Here is a 17973-nt window from a genome sequence, read left to right as displayed (position 1 = left end):
TGAATTAAATAACTATTAATATCTCAGCAGGCTTTGTATAGGAATTGATACACATTAATTCTTTCAGATATTTTAAGGACATATAATTGGCAAAATAACTTATTGGGTTAACCTGACTAATTTTTTGTAATGGCTTTACTGAGATAATGGCTGTACTGAAATACAGGCTTCCCAGGTTGCACTAGTGGTAAAGAATCCACCTGCCAATGCAGGAGTTGCAGGAGATCCCGTCCAGTTCCTGGGTGGGGAAGATCCCCTGTCATAGGGAATGGTAACCCATTCTGGTATTCTTGCCTAGAGAATCCCATGGACAGAGGAGCCTGGCAGGCTACAGTCCATAGGATCACAAAGGGTTGGACACAACTTAGCAACTGAGCACATGACCTTACTGAGAAAATTCACATACATGTACTTCCCGTAAATAAAGTGTGTGACTCAGTGATATTTATCAGAAAGTGTTGCCTGTCATCACTTGCTACTGTTTGACATTTTGGTTATATCATAATTCTACTGGATGTCAAGTAGAATGCCACTGTGCTTTGGATGTTCATTTCCTTGATGACTGATGATATCAAGCATCTCTTTATGGGCTCAGTAGCCATCTGTTTATCTTTTTTGAGACATGTTTATTCATAACCTTGATATGTTTTAATCATGTTACATGTATTTTTACAAGAGTTCTTTATGTATTATCAGTTATGTAATTTGGAGATACTCACTGCCATTGTTTGGGTTATCTTTTTACCTTCTTGATAGTGTATTTTGATGCACAGAAGTTTTTACTTTTGATGAACTACAATTATTTTTTTTTCTTTTATCACTTGTGTTTTTACTGAAATATTTCAGGATCTGTTGCCAAATGAAGGTCACAAATATTTATGCTTAGGTTTTCTTCTAAGAGTTTTATAGTTTGTGACTTTATATTTAGGTCTTTGATCTGCTTTAATTTTTGTACATGGTGTAAGTTTTGTTGTTAGCTTCCTTCTTTTGTATGTGGATATCAGTTGTCTTGAAATCACATGTTGAAAAGTATATTCTGTCTCAACTGAATGATCTTGGTACCATGGTTGAAGATCAGTTAATCAAATGTGTATGGATTTTTTCTGTTCCATTGATCTACATATCTATCTGTATCCATGTATCACATTGTTTTAATTACTGTAACTTTGTAGTAATTTTTGAAATAGGAAACATAAGTTACCCTATTGTTGTTCTTTGTTCAAACTTGTTCTGACTTATTATTTTGTTTTGAACTTCCATATGAATTTAAAGGATGAATATGTTAATTTCTACAAAGAAGGCAGCTGTAATTCTGATTGGGATTGTAATGAATGTATAGATGAGATTAGTTAGGGTCATATTGCCAGCTTGTCAATATCAAGTCTTCTGATCCATGAGCATGGAATGAATGTGTTTCCATTTGTTTAGATCTTCTTTATTATCTTTCATCAATATTTTGTATTTTTCAGAATTTAAATTTTGTGCTTATTTTATTGACCGTATCCCTAAATATTTTGTTCTTCTGGGTGTTGTTATAAAAATTTTTCGGGGGGTTCTTTCTTTGTTTTGGAAAATTAATTTATTTTAATTGGAGGCTAATTACTTTACAATATTGTAGTGGTTTTTGCCACACATTCACATGAATCAGCCATGGGTGTACATGTGTCCCCCATCCTGAACCCCCCCTCACCTCCCTCCCCATCCCATCCCTCACATTTATTCCAGTGCACCAGTGCTGAGTGTGCTGTCTTATGCATCAAACCTGGGCTGGAGATGTATTTCACATATGATAATATACATATTTCAGTGCTACTCTCTCACACCATCCCACCCTCGCCTTCTCCCACAGAGTCCAAAAGTCTGTTCTTTACATCTGTGCCTCTTTTGCTGTCTCACATATAGGGTCATTGTTACCATCTTTCTAAATTCCATATATATGCATTATTATACTATATTGGTGTTTTTCTTTCTGATTTACTTCACTCTGTAAAGTAGGATCCAGTTTCATCCACCTCATTAGACCTGATTCAAATGCCTTGTTTTTAATAGCTGAGCAATATTCCATTGTGTCTACGTACCACAGCTTTCTTATCCATTCATCTGCCAATGGACATCTAGGTTGCTTCCATGTCCTAGCTATTGTAAACAGTGCTGCAATGAACATTGGGGTACACGTGTCTCTCTTAATTCTGGTTTCCTTGGTGTGTATGCCCAGCAGTGGGATTACTGGGTCATATGGCAGTTCTGTTTCCAGTATTTTTAAGGAATCTCCACACTGTTCTCCATAGTGGCTGCACTAGTTTGCATTCCCACCAACAGTGTAAAAGGGTTCCCTTTCCTGCACACCCTCTCCAGCATTTATTGTTTGTAGACTTTTTGATAGTAGCCATTCTGACGAGTGTGAGATGGTGCCTTATTGTGGTTTTGATTTCCATTTCTCTGATAATGAGTGATGTTGTGCATCTTTTCATGTGTTTGTAAGCCATCTATATGTCTTCTTTGGAGAAATGTCTGTTTAGTTCTTTGGCCCATTTTTTGATTGGGTCATTTATTTCTCTGGAATTTAGCTGCATGGGCTGCTTGTATGTTTTTGAGATTAATTCTTTGCAGGTGCTTCATTTGCTATTATTTTCTCCCATTCTGAAGGCTGTCTTTTCACCTTGCATTTCTTTCATTGTGCAAAAGTTTTTTAAGTTTAATTAGGTCCCATTTGTTTATTTTTGCTTTTATTTCCATTACTGTGGGAGGTGGGTCATAGAGGATCCTGTTGTGGTTTATGTCAGAGAGTGTTTTGCCTATGTTTTCCTATAGGAGTTTTATAGTTTGTGATCTTACATTTAGATCTTTAATCGATTTTGAGTTTATTTTTTGTGTATTGATTTCTTAATTTCTTTTTTTTTGCTTTGTTATTGCTGTTTTGATAAAAGCACAGCTACCTTGTGTGTTTATTTTGTATCCTGAACTTTGCTGTAATTTTTCAGCTCTAAATATGTGTGTGTCTGTGTGTGTAAGTATGTGTAAATTGTTTAAGTTTTTTTAAGTTATGTATATATCTTGTATTTATTTTGTAATTATTGTGTACCTTTAAAATTATTCAAATTTCAAAACTCTCTGGAAATAAATCCGCTTTATTGCCCTTGGCAGGCAGACTGCAAATAGATACTCTGTGCTGACAGCTCACAAGAGAAACTGAATTGCTATCTGTGGAGCTGTGTGTTCTCACTGAACCAAAATCAGTTCAGTTCAGTCACTCAGTTGTGTCCGACTTTTGCGACCCCATGGACTGCAGCACACCAGACCTCCCTGTCCATCACCAACTCCGAGTTTACTCAAACTCATGTCCATTGAGTTGGTGATGCCATCCAACCACCTCATCCTCTATTGCCCCCTCCTCCTCCTGCCTTCAATCTTTCCCAGCATCAGGGTCTTTTCAAACGAGTCAGCTCTTCGCATCAGGTGGCCAAAGTATTGGGAGTTTCAGCTTCAACATCAGTCCTTCTGGTGAATATTCAGGACTGATTTCCTTTAGGATGGACTGGTTGGATCTCCTTGCAATCCAAGGGACTCACAATATTTTTCTCCAACACCGCAGTTCAAAAGCATCATTCTTTGGTGCTCAGCTTACTTTATAGTCCAACTCTCACATCCAACCAAAATACCTGTCTTCTAATATTGAAGGAATAACTACCAGTGAAGCTTGAATGAACGTGGAGGGCATTATGCTAACTGAAATAAGTCAGACAGAGCAAGACAGATACTGTATGATATGAGTTACATGTGAAATCTAAAAATATATAACAAACTAATGAATATAACAAAAGAAACAGACAGAGAAGTAACTAGTGGCTGGGTGTTCTTTGGAAGGAATGATGCTGAGGCTGAAACTTCAGTACTTCGGCCACCTCATATGAAGAGTTGACTCATTGGAAAAGACTCTGATGCTGGGAGGGGTTGGGGGCTTGAGGAGAAGGGGACGACAGAGAATGAGATGGCTGGATGGCATCACCGACTTCGATGGATGTGAGTTTGAGTGAACTCTGGGAGTTGGTGATGGACAGGGAGGCCTGGCGTGCTGCAGTTCATGGGGTCGCAAAAGTAGGACACGACTGAGCGACTGAACTAAACTGAACTGAACCAATTTTGGGGGAAGGGCAATATAGCAGTGGGGGAGTGGGAGGTACAAACTATTGGATATAAGGCTCAAAAAGGTAATGTACAACATAAAATAGCCAATATTTTGTAACAGCTAAATGAAAAGGAACCTTTATAATTTTTATAAAAATGTTAAAAATATCTTTTAGATCAACACACTAAAAAAAAAAAGACCAAAAACAACACTGCTATAGAGTCAGTATAAGGGTGGTTTTTAAAATATTAAAAACTAAGAAAGTCTGTCAGATTTCACTGTTTTGGTATTATAAAATTATTCTGATTGGGATATAAATGTATATAAATTATACTTTAAACCTGATTCTGATCAGCGCTTCTGCACACAGTATATCATCTATGAGGACTTACTTGCCTAATCATCACCCAGAAAGGGTTCAGCAGGGCAAAGTCTGGATGGCTCCTTCCAGCTGGTTTGTAGATTGTGTGATGTCCTTTGAGTTGATCCCTCTTGACAACTGAACTCGCACAGTGTGATAACCTAGTGACTGCACTGTTTTCATCAGTCACATTGTTACAAATAGGTAGAATCATTCATCGGAGAAGGCAATGGCACCCTACTCCGGTACTCTTGCCTGGAAAATCCCACGGACGGAGGAGGCTGGTGGGCTGCAGTCCAAGGGGTTGCGAAGAGTCGGGACACAACTGAGCGACTTCCCTTTCACTTTTCACTTTCATGCATTGGAGAAGGAAATGGCAACCCACTCCAGTGTTCTTGCCTGGAGAATCCCCAGGATGGGAGAGCCTGGTGGACTGCCGTCTATGGGGTCACACAGAGTCGGACACGACTAAGTGACTTAGCAACTTAGCAGATTATACTTGGGGAGGACAGTAAAATCTGTTTCTAAATTAAATTTTTTTTCTTTTAAAAATGGCGACAAACTCTTGAGGTGATTTCTCTTGCAATCACCTATTTACACATGTACCATTCATCTGTATCTAATGTGTATGCTAAAAATGGGTTAAAGTCTGTCATATTAAACAATTTAATACAAAGTGAATACATTTAATTTTGACATCAACTTTAATTTACATTGATTCATAATACAATGAAGATTAATGAACAAGGATACAATTAATAAATACATCATATCACTGTATTGTAGATGGGATTTAGAAGAGAATCATAGAAGTATTAAGTTGATAGTATAAAACAGATTTTAAAAAGTAAATTGCCTTTCAAAATGCTCGAAAGATTGTTTTAACATATCTTGTTAAGAATCTAGTTAAGAATTTATTTTAGACAAGTATTCCATTTAGGTAAAATTAGAGAGAGGTCAGAGAAGGGAATGGCACCCCACTCCAGTACTCTTGCCTGGAAAATCCCATGGATGGAGGAGCCTGGTAGGCTATAGTCCATGAGGTCGCTAAGAGTCGGACATGACTCAGCGACTTCCCTTTCACTTTTCACTTTCATGCATTGGAGAAGGAAATGGCAACCCACTCCAGTGTTCTTGCCTGGAGAATCCCAGGGACTGGGGAGGCTGGTGGGCTTCCGTCTATGGAGTCGCACAGAGTCGGACACAACTGAAGCAACTTAGCAGCAGCAGCAGCAGCAGAGAGAGGTACTCAAATATAAGATCAATGCAGTTCTATGCAGTTCTAATGAGATGGATGAAACTGGAACCTATTATACAGAGTGAACTAAGCCAGAAAGAAAAACACCAATACAGTATACTAACGCATATATATGGAATTTAGAAAGATGGTAACAATAACCCTGTGTACGAGACAGCAAAAGAGACACTGATGTATAGATCAGTCTTATGGACTCTGTGGGACAGGGAGAGGGTGGGGAGATTTGGGAGAATGGCATTGAAACATGTATAATATCATGTATGAAACAAGTCACCAGTCCAGGTTCAAGGCATGATACTGGATGCTTAGGGCTGGTGCACTGGGACGACCCAGAGAGATGGTATGGGGAGGGAGGAGGGAGGAGGGTTCAGGATGGGGAACACAGGTATACCTGTGGCGGATTCATTTCGATATTTGGCAAAACTAATACAATATTGTAAAGTTTAAAAATAAAATAAAATTAAAAAAAAAAAGATCAATGCAAAAAAAAAAGAAAATACATGTTTTCACCTGCTGGAGGGACAATATGGTGTACTAGTAACACAACGCAGCTATATATCCAAAAAGTTCATTATTTGCAACTTTGTAATTATTTTATATATCTGAGTTGTTTGGTAGAGATTTGTAGCAGAAGAAGAAGACTGGGCTGGGGGAAAAAATACTGCTTGAAACAGTTGTAGAATTTAATATGAGAAACATAAATAATTCAATATGTTGGTATAATAATAAATTTATATATATAGTTATATTTTGTCATGGATATGTATTACAATTTTAATGGATTGATGTATCTTTTTAATTTCATTTTTTGTTCTTTGATGTTTATTGCTTCTGCATTATTTATTTATTTGCTATATTGTTTGTGTACACAAGTTTATTCTTACAAAAGTATGCCTTTCATCAGCAAATACTTTTTCCTTTATTAATTATCTTAATTTTAAACTTCTTTGTCTTTATATTACTTTTACTTTTTCAATATTATTTTGTTTCATATTTGAAGATATCCAAATTCATTGCTAGTATTTTACCATATTTTATATTTTAACTCTTAACTCATTTAATTTAAATGTAAAATTCATTGATATGAATGTATTTCAACATAGTTTTAATAGTGATTTTCTTTAGTTCACAACCTAGTTCTTGAATTTTTAATGCCAAGAAGTTAGAAAGTGTTGTTTCTGTTTTATACACAGATGTTTGTTTATGAGTGCATGTGAGCTAAGTTGCTTCAGTCGTGTCTGACCCATGTGATCCATAGGACCCCATGAACTGTAGCCTACCAGGCTCCTCTGTCCATGGAATTCTCCAGACAAGCATACTGTTGTGGGTTGTGATTCCCTTGTCCATGGGATCTTCAAAACCCAGGGATCTGAACTGCCTCTCCTTGTCTCCTTTACTGCAGATGGATTCTTTACCGCTGAGCCAACCTGGGAAGCCCATGTTTGTTTATATTTACTCACTGTTTTGGGCTTCACTGGTAGCTCAGCGGTAAAGAATCTGCCTGCTATGCAGGAGCCTCAGAAGGCACAGGTTCCATCCCTGGGTCAGGAATATCCCTTGACCCAGGATATGGAGGAGGGCATGGCAACCCACTCCAGTATTCTTGCCTAGGAAATCCCATGGACAGAGATGCATGGGGGTTACAGTCCATAGGGTCACAAAGAGTCTGACATGACTGAGGCAACATAGAACACACAGTCTGTGTTTTCTTGCTTCCTCTCACATCTTTATCTGGGATTGTTTTATCATATTCTGAACAACAACCTTTAGAAGTCCTATCATCAGTAATGGCATTTGGGGTAAATAGTCTCAATTTGTACTTTTCAAATATTAAAAAAAAAAATTTTGAAGCCAATTTAATGAAAAAAAAAAAACAGTTTTTAGGTTGACAATTATTTTTAGGTTACAATTTAGGCATATTTTACACTCTTCTAGTTTCCCTGATTGTTACGTAGTCTGCAGTCTAATTTTTTGGATGTATTTTTCTGGCTTTATTTTTCCTTCCACTAAGTTGGAAATTATATACTCTGTGTTTGTTTAATGATTAACCTAAATATTATGTCAAGAATTTTTAGTGTTTAAATATATAAATGTAATTCAATTTTTTGGTCTCCTTTTAGATAACAAAGACCTAGATCAGTATCAGTAGGTTTACCATCCCAGCTTTTTTATTTTCATATTTTAAGATAATATTTTATTTAATGATATGGGATATTATTGCTTTTAAGTGTGAATTTAATAATGTGTTTAGTTGATTTTTTTGCCTCTTTCTTTAACCTTCTTTCCTTTCTTCTATCTCAAATCCCCCATCTGGAATAATATTCCTTTGTCTTCAAGGTCATTCCTTTACAGTTCTATTTAAATTTCCAAAAATTGAAAAGACAATGTTTATTTATATTATTTAAGTATTGTTAACCTCAGTTCAGTTCAGTTGCTCAGTCGTGTCTGACTGTAGTATGAAAAGTCAAAAAGTTTGTTAACCTAGCTATGTTGAAATATTAATATACATGGGTGGGTAGACAGATAACAATAAATCGAAGGTAAGTAAGTAATTATGTTTCTATTAATGTTGTTAGGAAACAGGTTATCAGTGGAAAAGAGGTATCAATACAAGTATAAAATCTAAGTAGTTAGATAAATTTTGTGATCTTGAATTTCCATTTTTTTCTAAAGAATACATTTTTTCCAACTGTATTTGCTGAAAAGTCCTAGAAGAAGGCAACGCAGAAAAATAAAAGCACCCCAAACACCCATAAAATAGTATCTAGGTAGTTTTATAAAACTCTGAGCTATTTTCTCCCCAAATATTTGAAATATTATATCCCCAAGTATTGGCCTCCATTCTGTCTCTTTCTACATTCCCCTCTGGAGCTCTGATTAGATGTATGAAACTTCATCCTTTGTAACTTTTCATGTTGTCACTTGGCTAAGATAAATACATCACTCGAATTTCATTGATATACAGATAATTTGAGTTATATATCCACAAAGTGGCCAACATACAGACGTAAAGTTTCAAATATTTATTTGGTTTTTATTCACTGTGTACTTATATGAAGATAACTTTTCATGAACTCCTGAGAGAGGATGGAGTACATTTATTTCTGGGTCACTGGTAAAAGGTTGGTAGTACTTTCAGTTCCTGTAGCTGTTGAGAGTGTCTGTATTAGAATCAGTAACATGTCCTGGGAAATATTTCCTTTCCTGCAAGTTCCTCAGGTGTGTGACCATAAATCTCAGTTTCAGTAGCTATATGAAATACCCACAAAAGCCATTGTAGTGTTCAGTTTACTGTTCTAGATTCTTTCTGTGTTTTCATCTGATACATATATAACTATATTGTTAGTAGTAATGTTTTTTGCAATATTTCCCCAGTATTTTAAGGTGTTTGTTGTGGGGTTATCACTTAAATAATAGCCCATCATGTTCTGGAAGTAGAACTACAGAGAAGACTATATTGAAAATATGCTCAAAGTACCTTTTGAGTTTTTAATATTAATCATCTTAACTCTTCCCAGAAATTATATTTGGATTGTTCTTGTCAGTTCATTCTCTATGCCATAGTTCTTTTTTTTTTTTTTCTCTAAGAAATAACACATTAAACATGATTTTTAACTCAATGAAAAGCAAATAGTTTTTCATTCGACAAATACTTATCAACTAGTAGTCATTAGGGACAATGATAGGAATCAAAGTCTCCAATGCCTAACAAAACAGACCCCCCCCCCCAAAAAAAAAAAAAACCCTGTTCTGTGAAGTTCAAATTGTAACAAGGGAGATGAATAACAACATAATAAATAGCTAAGATATTTGGTGTATTTGGAAGTAATAAGTGCTAAGGAGGAAAACAAGGATGAAAAAGGGTGTTAGAAACTGTCAGAGAATGGTGCTGAAGTTTAGATAGAATGCTCAGTATCTGGAACCATATGAGTGAAAAAGAAGGTGAAAAGAGGTTAGAAAGATAATAAGCAGAACATGTGTTTTAACATGTAAGAATTTTTGGCCATTATAAAAACTATACAATTTTGAATAAAGAGGTAACGTCATTTAACTCACATTGAGCAGAAACGCTTTGAATGCCGTATTAAGATCCCAAGTGGAGCTAGTGATAAAGAACCTGCCTGTTAGTGAAGGAGACATAAGAGATTAGAGTTCGATCCCTGAGTTGGGAAGATCCCCTGGAGGAGGGCATGGCAACCCACTCCAGCATTCTTGCCTGGAGAATCCTATGGACAAAGGAGCCTGGTGGGCTACAGTACATAGGGTCACAAAGAGTTAGACAAGACTGAAGTGACGTAGCACGCACGCACGTATAGGCAGAGGTAAAAGCAGGTATAACAGGATGTCTGTACTGTGATCCCAGAGAGATTTGGTGGTGATTTGTATCCAGGGTCGTAGTTATTAAGGTGAAGAGAAATAGTTGAATAAGGAGATTATTTGTATAAGTCAAACAAAAGGAATATATATTAAAATCAGAGTTTCTTGAATTTATTTCATATGCTGGATCAGCTTCATAATTTGCTAATAATTCAGAATCTATATGACTTAAAAGCATGAATGCAGTCTCTCTACCAATAGTTATAACTGCCTAATTAAGGACTTTTTTTTCCTTGTTAGTAGCAGTTCATTTCTGTTAATTATCCAGACTCATACCTCTAAATTTTGTTTTGTTCTCACATTGAAGAAGATGGTTAGTTCTGTGGGCTCTTCCTTCTGAAATGTGTCTGATGTCAGTTTCTTATTTTACATGAAAGAAAGTGAAGTCACTCAGTCGTGTCTGACTCTTTGTGACCCCATAGACTGTAGCCTATCAGGCTCCTCCGTCCATGGGATTTTCCAGGCAAGAGTGCTGGAGTGGATTGCCATTTATATATGCAACCTCTAATCAGATTTTTTGATTTATCAGGAAAGAACCCTTACAAACATTTTCTGACCTCCACCTTTAACCACTTAAATAATTTCTTCTCTGCCTTAGTATATCAAGTTCTTAAAAGTCTGATTATTTGCTTCATTTCTTTAATACATGCTCATACTTAATTCTAGTTTCTTTTAAAAAGATATTATAAGGCCCGAAGTTTAGGCTAATAAAATTAATGCTTCTTGGAGTAGATTAAAATCACAAACTTTGAGGAATAGGGTAAAGAAGAGAATAACAAGGACTTCCCTGGCAGTCCAGTGGTTGAGACCATGCTTCCACTGCAGGGGGCACTGGTTCAATCCCTGGTTGGAGAACTAAGACCATACATGCTTCCCACCTCAAGAAAAGAAGAGAATATCATGTGTTCCGTGTTATAGTTTTATGATTGTGTGCTGTATCTGTATCCATAACCATATCTATATCTGTATCCATATCTTTATCCATGTGTGCTTGCTCAAGTCACTCAGTCCTGTCTGACTCTTTTGTGACCCCATGAACTGTAGCCTGCCAGTCTCCTCTGTCCATGAGATTTTCCAGGCAAGAAGACTGGAGTGTGTTGCCATTTCCTTCTCCAGGGGATCTTCCTGACCCAAGGATCAAACCCATATCTCCTGTATCTCCTGCATTGACAAGTAGATTCTTTACCACTGAGCCACCTGGAAAGACCTTATATATATGCATATCTATATCTAATCCACATTTTAGGTATGTAGAGATATGCGGGCAAGTTTTCCATGATCTATTGATGACATAAATCAAATATTCTTAGATGTCTATGTATAATTTTAGATTCATTATCCCCTAAAACTAGAAGATTTTCTGGAAGATTCACCTCAAACATCTGGAAATATTAATCCTTCAAATAGTAGCTAAAATTCAATTTCCTAAAAGATTCCTTTTCTAATCTCCCCCAGAATTTTGTTACTAATATTGTATTACTGGGCTTTTAGTATGTCTTCTATACTGTAATTTATTGAGCTTCGTTAGTAATTTCTCCAACACTGAGAATATTCTTGGACCAAACAGCCATTAAACAATTGATTCAGTGTTTCTGTTTTTTGTTCTTTCTTTTATGAAACAGTATTCATTGAAATTTTACTCATATGCAGATAATTATACTAACATTTCAAAAAAATAGAATATTTTTCTCTAATCTCAAATTTTCAAAAGATAAAATGCTGTGGTGTGTTTATGCATTCAAAATATTTATCTAAGATTTGAACATGTGGATCAAAGCTTACATATTGTTCATGTTTATTTTCTTAGTCTTATAGTCTATGGCTAGAATACATTAATTTTATTCTGAGCATTTCATGGGAATGAAATTGGTAGCTTATGAACCTGCCTATTCTGCTTTCTATTGCAGCTAATAACATCTAAAAGAACTATAAATTTACAGTTACTTTTTCCAGATTCTCTAATAGTAGACCCATAAATTTGTGTGACCAATTTGTTATTTCAAGATTTGTTTTTTATTATACGAAACTTATTCTCCAAAACTACCAACTGCTGAATCCTAAATACAATTAGAGTATTGTCTTGAGATAGTTCTGAGATTACTTACATTTTAAAAACTCACTTAAATGCATGGAAATACTGACTTAAAAAAAGTTATATATGTTGTATATTGTCATGAATTTTGTAATGATTATTTAGTGCTGTGGGATAGTCATTTAATGCTAAATAAATTTATTTGGAAATGAACTAATTACATCTTTTAAATGGTAACTAAAATTCAGCTTCCTGAAAGGTTTCTTTTCTAATCTCCCACAGAAATTTTTCCATGCTCTTCTCTTGCCTCTATTTACACCTATCACTTTTTATTTAAATAATAAAAATATACTTCAATGTTAGTTTGCTAAGGCTGCAACACAAATAACATAGACTGGATAGATAACACCATTGTCCCCCACAGTTCTGAAGACTGGAAGTCCAAAATCAAAGTGTCTGCAGTTTGGTTTCTTCTGAGACCTCTCTCCTTGGCTTGCAGATGCTCAGTTTCATGCTATGTCTTCACGTTATCTTTCCTCTATGTGCATGGACCTCTGGTGTGTCTCTGTGTGTGTCCAAATTTCCTATTCTTATGAGAACACTAATCAGATTGAATTAAAGCCCACTATACTGGCCTCATTTTAACTTAGGTCCCATCTCCAAATCCAGTATAATTTAGAAATTCTGGGAGTTATGACTTTCACATATGAACTTGAGGGTACACAATTTAGCCTCTTTTATCAGTTATTTGCTTTCTTGCCCTTTTGTCAAACAAAGTTACTATTTATAAATCTACTTTCAACTTGGGTCTGAAATACTTGAAATGTCTTCCTGAAGCTTAAATTATGTGATAACTTTCAGTTATGCAATATAGTCATATAATTATGAACTTAATAATTATAAGCTTATGCGTATGGTACAAGGTGAAATAAAGGAAGGAAAAAGTACAGTTATTCCCCAAAATAATTGTGGATGATAAAAAGGATGCAGCTTGAATGTTTTCCTATTCACTTAATTGAGGCTTTAAGTTTTTTTTTTTTTTTTTTTAATTTGATGTTCAGTCGCTTAGTCATATCTGATTTTGGAGCCCAAGAAAGTAGTCTGTTACTGTTTCCATTATTTCCCCATCTCTTTACCATGAAGTGATGGGACCGGATTCTGTGATCTTAGTTTTCTGAATGTTGAGTTTTAAGTCAGCTTTTTCACACTCTGCTTTCACTTTCTTTAAGAGGCCCTTTAGTTCCTCTTCACTTTCTGCCATAAGGGTGGTATCTGCATATCTAAGGTTATTGATATTTCTCCCAGCAATCTTGATTCTAGCTCGTACTTCATTCAGCCTGGCATTTCATATGAAGTTCTCTGCATATAAGTTAAATAAGCAGGGTGACAATATACAGCCTTGACGTACTCCTTTCCCAATTTGAAACCAGTCCGTTGTTCCATGTCTGATTCTAACTGTTGCTTCTTGACCTGCATACAAGTTTCTCAGAAGGCAAGTCAGGTGGTCTGGTATTCCCATCTCTTAAAGAATTTTCCACAGTTTGTTGTGATCTACACAGCCAAAGGCTTTAATGTAGTCAGTGAAGCAGAAGTAGATGCTTTTCTGTAATTCCCTTGCTTTTTCTACAATCCAGCAGATGTTGGCAATTTCATCTCTGGTTTCTCTGCCTTTTCTAAAGCCAGGATGTACATCTGGGAGTTCTCAGTTCAAGTATTTTTAATTGGAGGATAATTGTTTTACAGTATTGGGTTGGTTTCTGCCATTCATCAACATAAATCAACCATAGATATACATATGTCCCCTCCCTCTTGAACTTCCCACCACATCCCACCCCTCTAGGTTGTCACAGAGTCCCTGTTTGAATTTCCTGGGTCACACAGCAAATTCCCACTGTCTGTCTATTTTACATATGGTAATGTATTTTTACCTGATGAGATCATGCCTTATTATACACTTATAGGCAAATTTTATTGTTTATTTGTTTGTTGAGTATATAAGAAGCTTCTAATCTTTCCAACCTTTTAAAATTGTTCAGGGCAATTAAGCTGTAGAAAACTCAAAAGCAAGACCAGAATGTGGGATGCCCAATTTGCATATTCAGATTCCAAATTATGTGCATAGTAATATGCAAGTAAACTTTATTTTCGCTTGACTAAGAATGTTATGGGAGGAAGATTGCCTACTTGTTCTTGTAGAAAACCAGACACCAACCTCAAAGCTTCCACATAAATGATGAGCCTGGTGAGTTTTGCTTTCTTGCAAATTGCATATCTCAACTCTTCATATTTAACTACAATAGAAAAAAGAAAGGTATAACATTTTAAATATCTGTTGCTTTGTATTATATACATACATTTATGTGTGCATATTCACATGCATGGGTTTCCCTGGTGACTCAGTATTAAAGAATCAGCCTGCTAAGCAGGAGATGCAAGTTCATTTCCTAGGCCAAGAAGATTTTCTGGAGAATGAAATGACAACCCACTCCAGTATTGTTAGAAATCTCATAGACAGAAGAGCCCAGTGGGCTACAGTCTATAGCGTCACAAAAGAATCTGACCTGACTTAGGGACTAAACAACGACCTTCATATGCATATTCAGGTGTATGTGTGCATCTCTTTGTATACATTTCCTAGACAGCTCAAAATAGAACACATCCTAAAATACTGGATAGCCTGTAGTCTAGGAGGGCATGAAGCTGGCCTAGGGTTTAAATATTGTGCAATAAGTTTTAACTACTTTTAAATATATATATTAAGGAATAAAGTTAATTTTCTTTATAGGTATAACTTCATATTACAATTAAGCACAGTATAAGATTAATTTTTAAATTATTAAAAAGTAAATCATTTTTCTGAATATTAACATCATATATATACAGAACTAAAAAACCTACAATTATACAAAATAGAACTAAAGTTAATTTTTATAAGTGATTTATATTTTTCAATTTTTTCAACACTGACACCTAATGTTCTCATGTGTAGCACTTTGTTAATTAAACACAGCCTTTATGTTCAATAGTTTTATTTATAAAGTGTTTCGCTAAGTTCTATGGCATATGTTAAATAGTATTTATGAATTTCATTCATCTCATTTGTTCATATAATTTTAAAATCCAAATCAACCTAGTACTTCTAAAATTTATATGGATATTTTTTTTTAATTTTATTTTATTTTTAAACTTTACATAATTGTATTAGTTTTGCCAGATATCAAAATGAATCCGCCACAGGTATACATGTGTTATATGGATATTTTAAGAGCAAACAATTTTAAATGTTCTTAAATGTACTCTGTAAAAATGAGTTACCAAGTTGTGATATTAATAATGGTGTAGAAATTAAGACACTGTCAGATTGCCATGGAATAGGAATAATATATAGATAAATGGATCAGAATATAGCTTAACGAAAAATATAAAAGAGAACATGGATTTCAGAATCACATGTACTTCAGTGGGAAGCAGTATAATGTGGTATTTGGAGATATACTAAGAAGTGACAACTGAGTGTCCTTGAGAAAATTAAAAATTACTTGACATCTTGGTGTTTCACTTTTGCCCTCTATAATCTGTGAGTAGGCTGGGAACTCAATGCTTGTTTCTCCTGCAGTTCTTATGTTGAAGCACGTTTACCCCAATGTGATGATATTGGGAATCGGACCTTGGGGGGTAATTAGGTCATGAGGATGGAGCCCCCATGAATGAGATCCTGAAGAGACGGAGAGTGATGATCTCTGTCATGGCCATGTGAGGTCACTGAAACAATGGGGTTTTCTCTGAGGTAGGAAGCCGACTCTCACCAGATATGAAATCTACTAGCACCTTGATGCTGTCTCCTTCATTCTTCACATGTTGCCATCACCTGAATTCAGTGGCATTATTCTGTCTGCTTTGACAGTTTTTCTATAAATGAATTTTCCTGTATATCTGGCAGGTTTAATATCAGTTTTCCCTCAACTTTGTGGTTGGAAAACTTTATATTTGATATCTTTCTAGTACATTAATTTGAAATACTCTATAGATGTCATTGTAATATTGTTCACATTTTATCCATTCTCCTTTAGTTGGCTATCTCACTTATTTAATTTACTTACTTTCAGGATCTGCTTTGGAAATCAACCCAGAATAAAAATGGGTACCTAAAGAATTAAGCACTCATAATTAAGTAGGGAATACAATCCCACAGAATCGTGCACTAGAAAATTTCTAGAATAATAAAATATTTTTTCTTTACCACTGCCCTAAATAAAAGAAGGATAAAACACAAAAGAAGAAACAAAACAAAAGGAAGGGGAGAGAAGGAATGAGAGGGGGAAAGGAAAATAAGAAGGGAACAGACAGAAAAGGAAAAAGAAACAAAAGGATAAGTTTTCTCATACAGATCTCTTCTTAATATAAACTGTTATTTCATACTTTATATATATATGTGTGTGTGTGTATATACAACTTATACCATAAATTATAAACTAGTAGAAAAAATTTACTATAGGCAGTAGGATAAATTTATTCTTATACCTTCATATATGGAATATTATAAAGTAGGGAAAAAGAGAGGCTGCGCTAGTAATATGAATCAAGGTTAGTATCAATAAACTAATTAGGCACTTATGTCATGTTTTTCTCTCTACTGCTTTTCAGAATTTATGCACTATTATGTATTTACCACACATGTTTAACTTAGTAAGGTCTTAAATTGAAAAGTATTTTGATCACTTTTCTTCCAAACAAGAAAGAGAATTAAGAGCTCTTCAGTTTGGAACTTCCTTTTCCTAGCTAGTGTATCATTATTATGAAATATTTTAGGTTGATCTTTTTTCACCCCAACATATTAAACACATTTTGTTTAATGCATGCAAGCACACACACACTTCTTCGGACTTACCTACAAATTTTTCAACCTGCCTGGAATCATTGATTTTCCTGAAGGACATCCTTTAGTATGTCTTTTACATGTTCAAATACAAAGGTCTATTGGTGATAAAATCCTGATTCTAGTTCTAATAAATATTTATCTTTTACTCTCAATCTTGACTGATAATTTTATGAGAAACAAAACTCTTAAGTTTACCATTATTTTTCCTTGTTAATTTCAACATGCTGTTCTAAAGTCTTTTAAATATTGCTGTTGAGAAGTTTGTTGTAATTCTACAATTTGTTCCTGTTTTGTGTTCTGTTTTTGTCTTCAGCTCCTGTGAACATCATCTTTACTCTTGGTAATGTTACAGTTTCCCTATGTAATGATTGGTCTGGAGTTATTTTTCTTTACTTTCTTGGGACATTTTATATATTCCATACTTGGAAGTCTGTCCCCCTTTTTAAATGACTTTTGGAAATATATGATCCACTATCAGTAAGTTCAGTTGCTCAATTGTGCCTGACTCCTTGCAATCCCATGTACTGCAACACACCAGGTCTCCTTGTCCATTGACAACACCTGGAGTTTACCCAAACTTATGTCCATTGAGTCAGTGATGCCATCCAACCATCTCATCCTCTGTCATCCCCTTCTCCTCCTGCCCTCAATCTTTCCCAGCATCAGGGTCTTTTCCAATGAGTCAACTCTTCACATGAGGTGGCCAAAGTATTGGAGTTTGAGCTTCAGCATCAGTCCTTCCACTGAACACTCAAACTGATCTCCTTTAGGATGGACTGGTTGGATCTCCTTGCAGTCCAAGGGACTCTCAAGAGTCTTCTCCAAAACCACAGTTCAAAAGCATCAATTCTTCGGTGCTCAGCTTTCTTTATAGTCTAACTCTCACATCCATACATGACTACTGGAAAAACCATAGTCTTGACTAGATGGAACTTCGTTG

This window comes from Bos javanicus, chromosome 3 (assembly GCF_032452875.1).
Source record: "Bos javanicus breed banteng chromosome 3, ARS-OSU_banteng_1.0, whole genome shotgun sequence".
Classification (NCBI taxonomy): Eukaryota; Metazoa; Chordata; class Mammalia; order Artiodactyla; family Bovidae; genus Bos; species Bos javanicus.
This window is presented reverse-complemented; position numbering follows the sequence as displayed.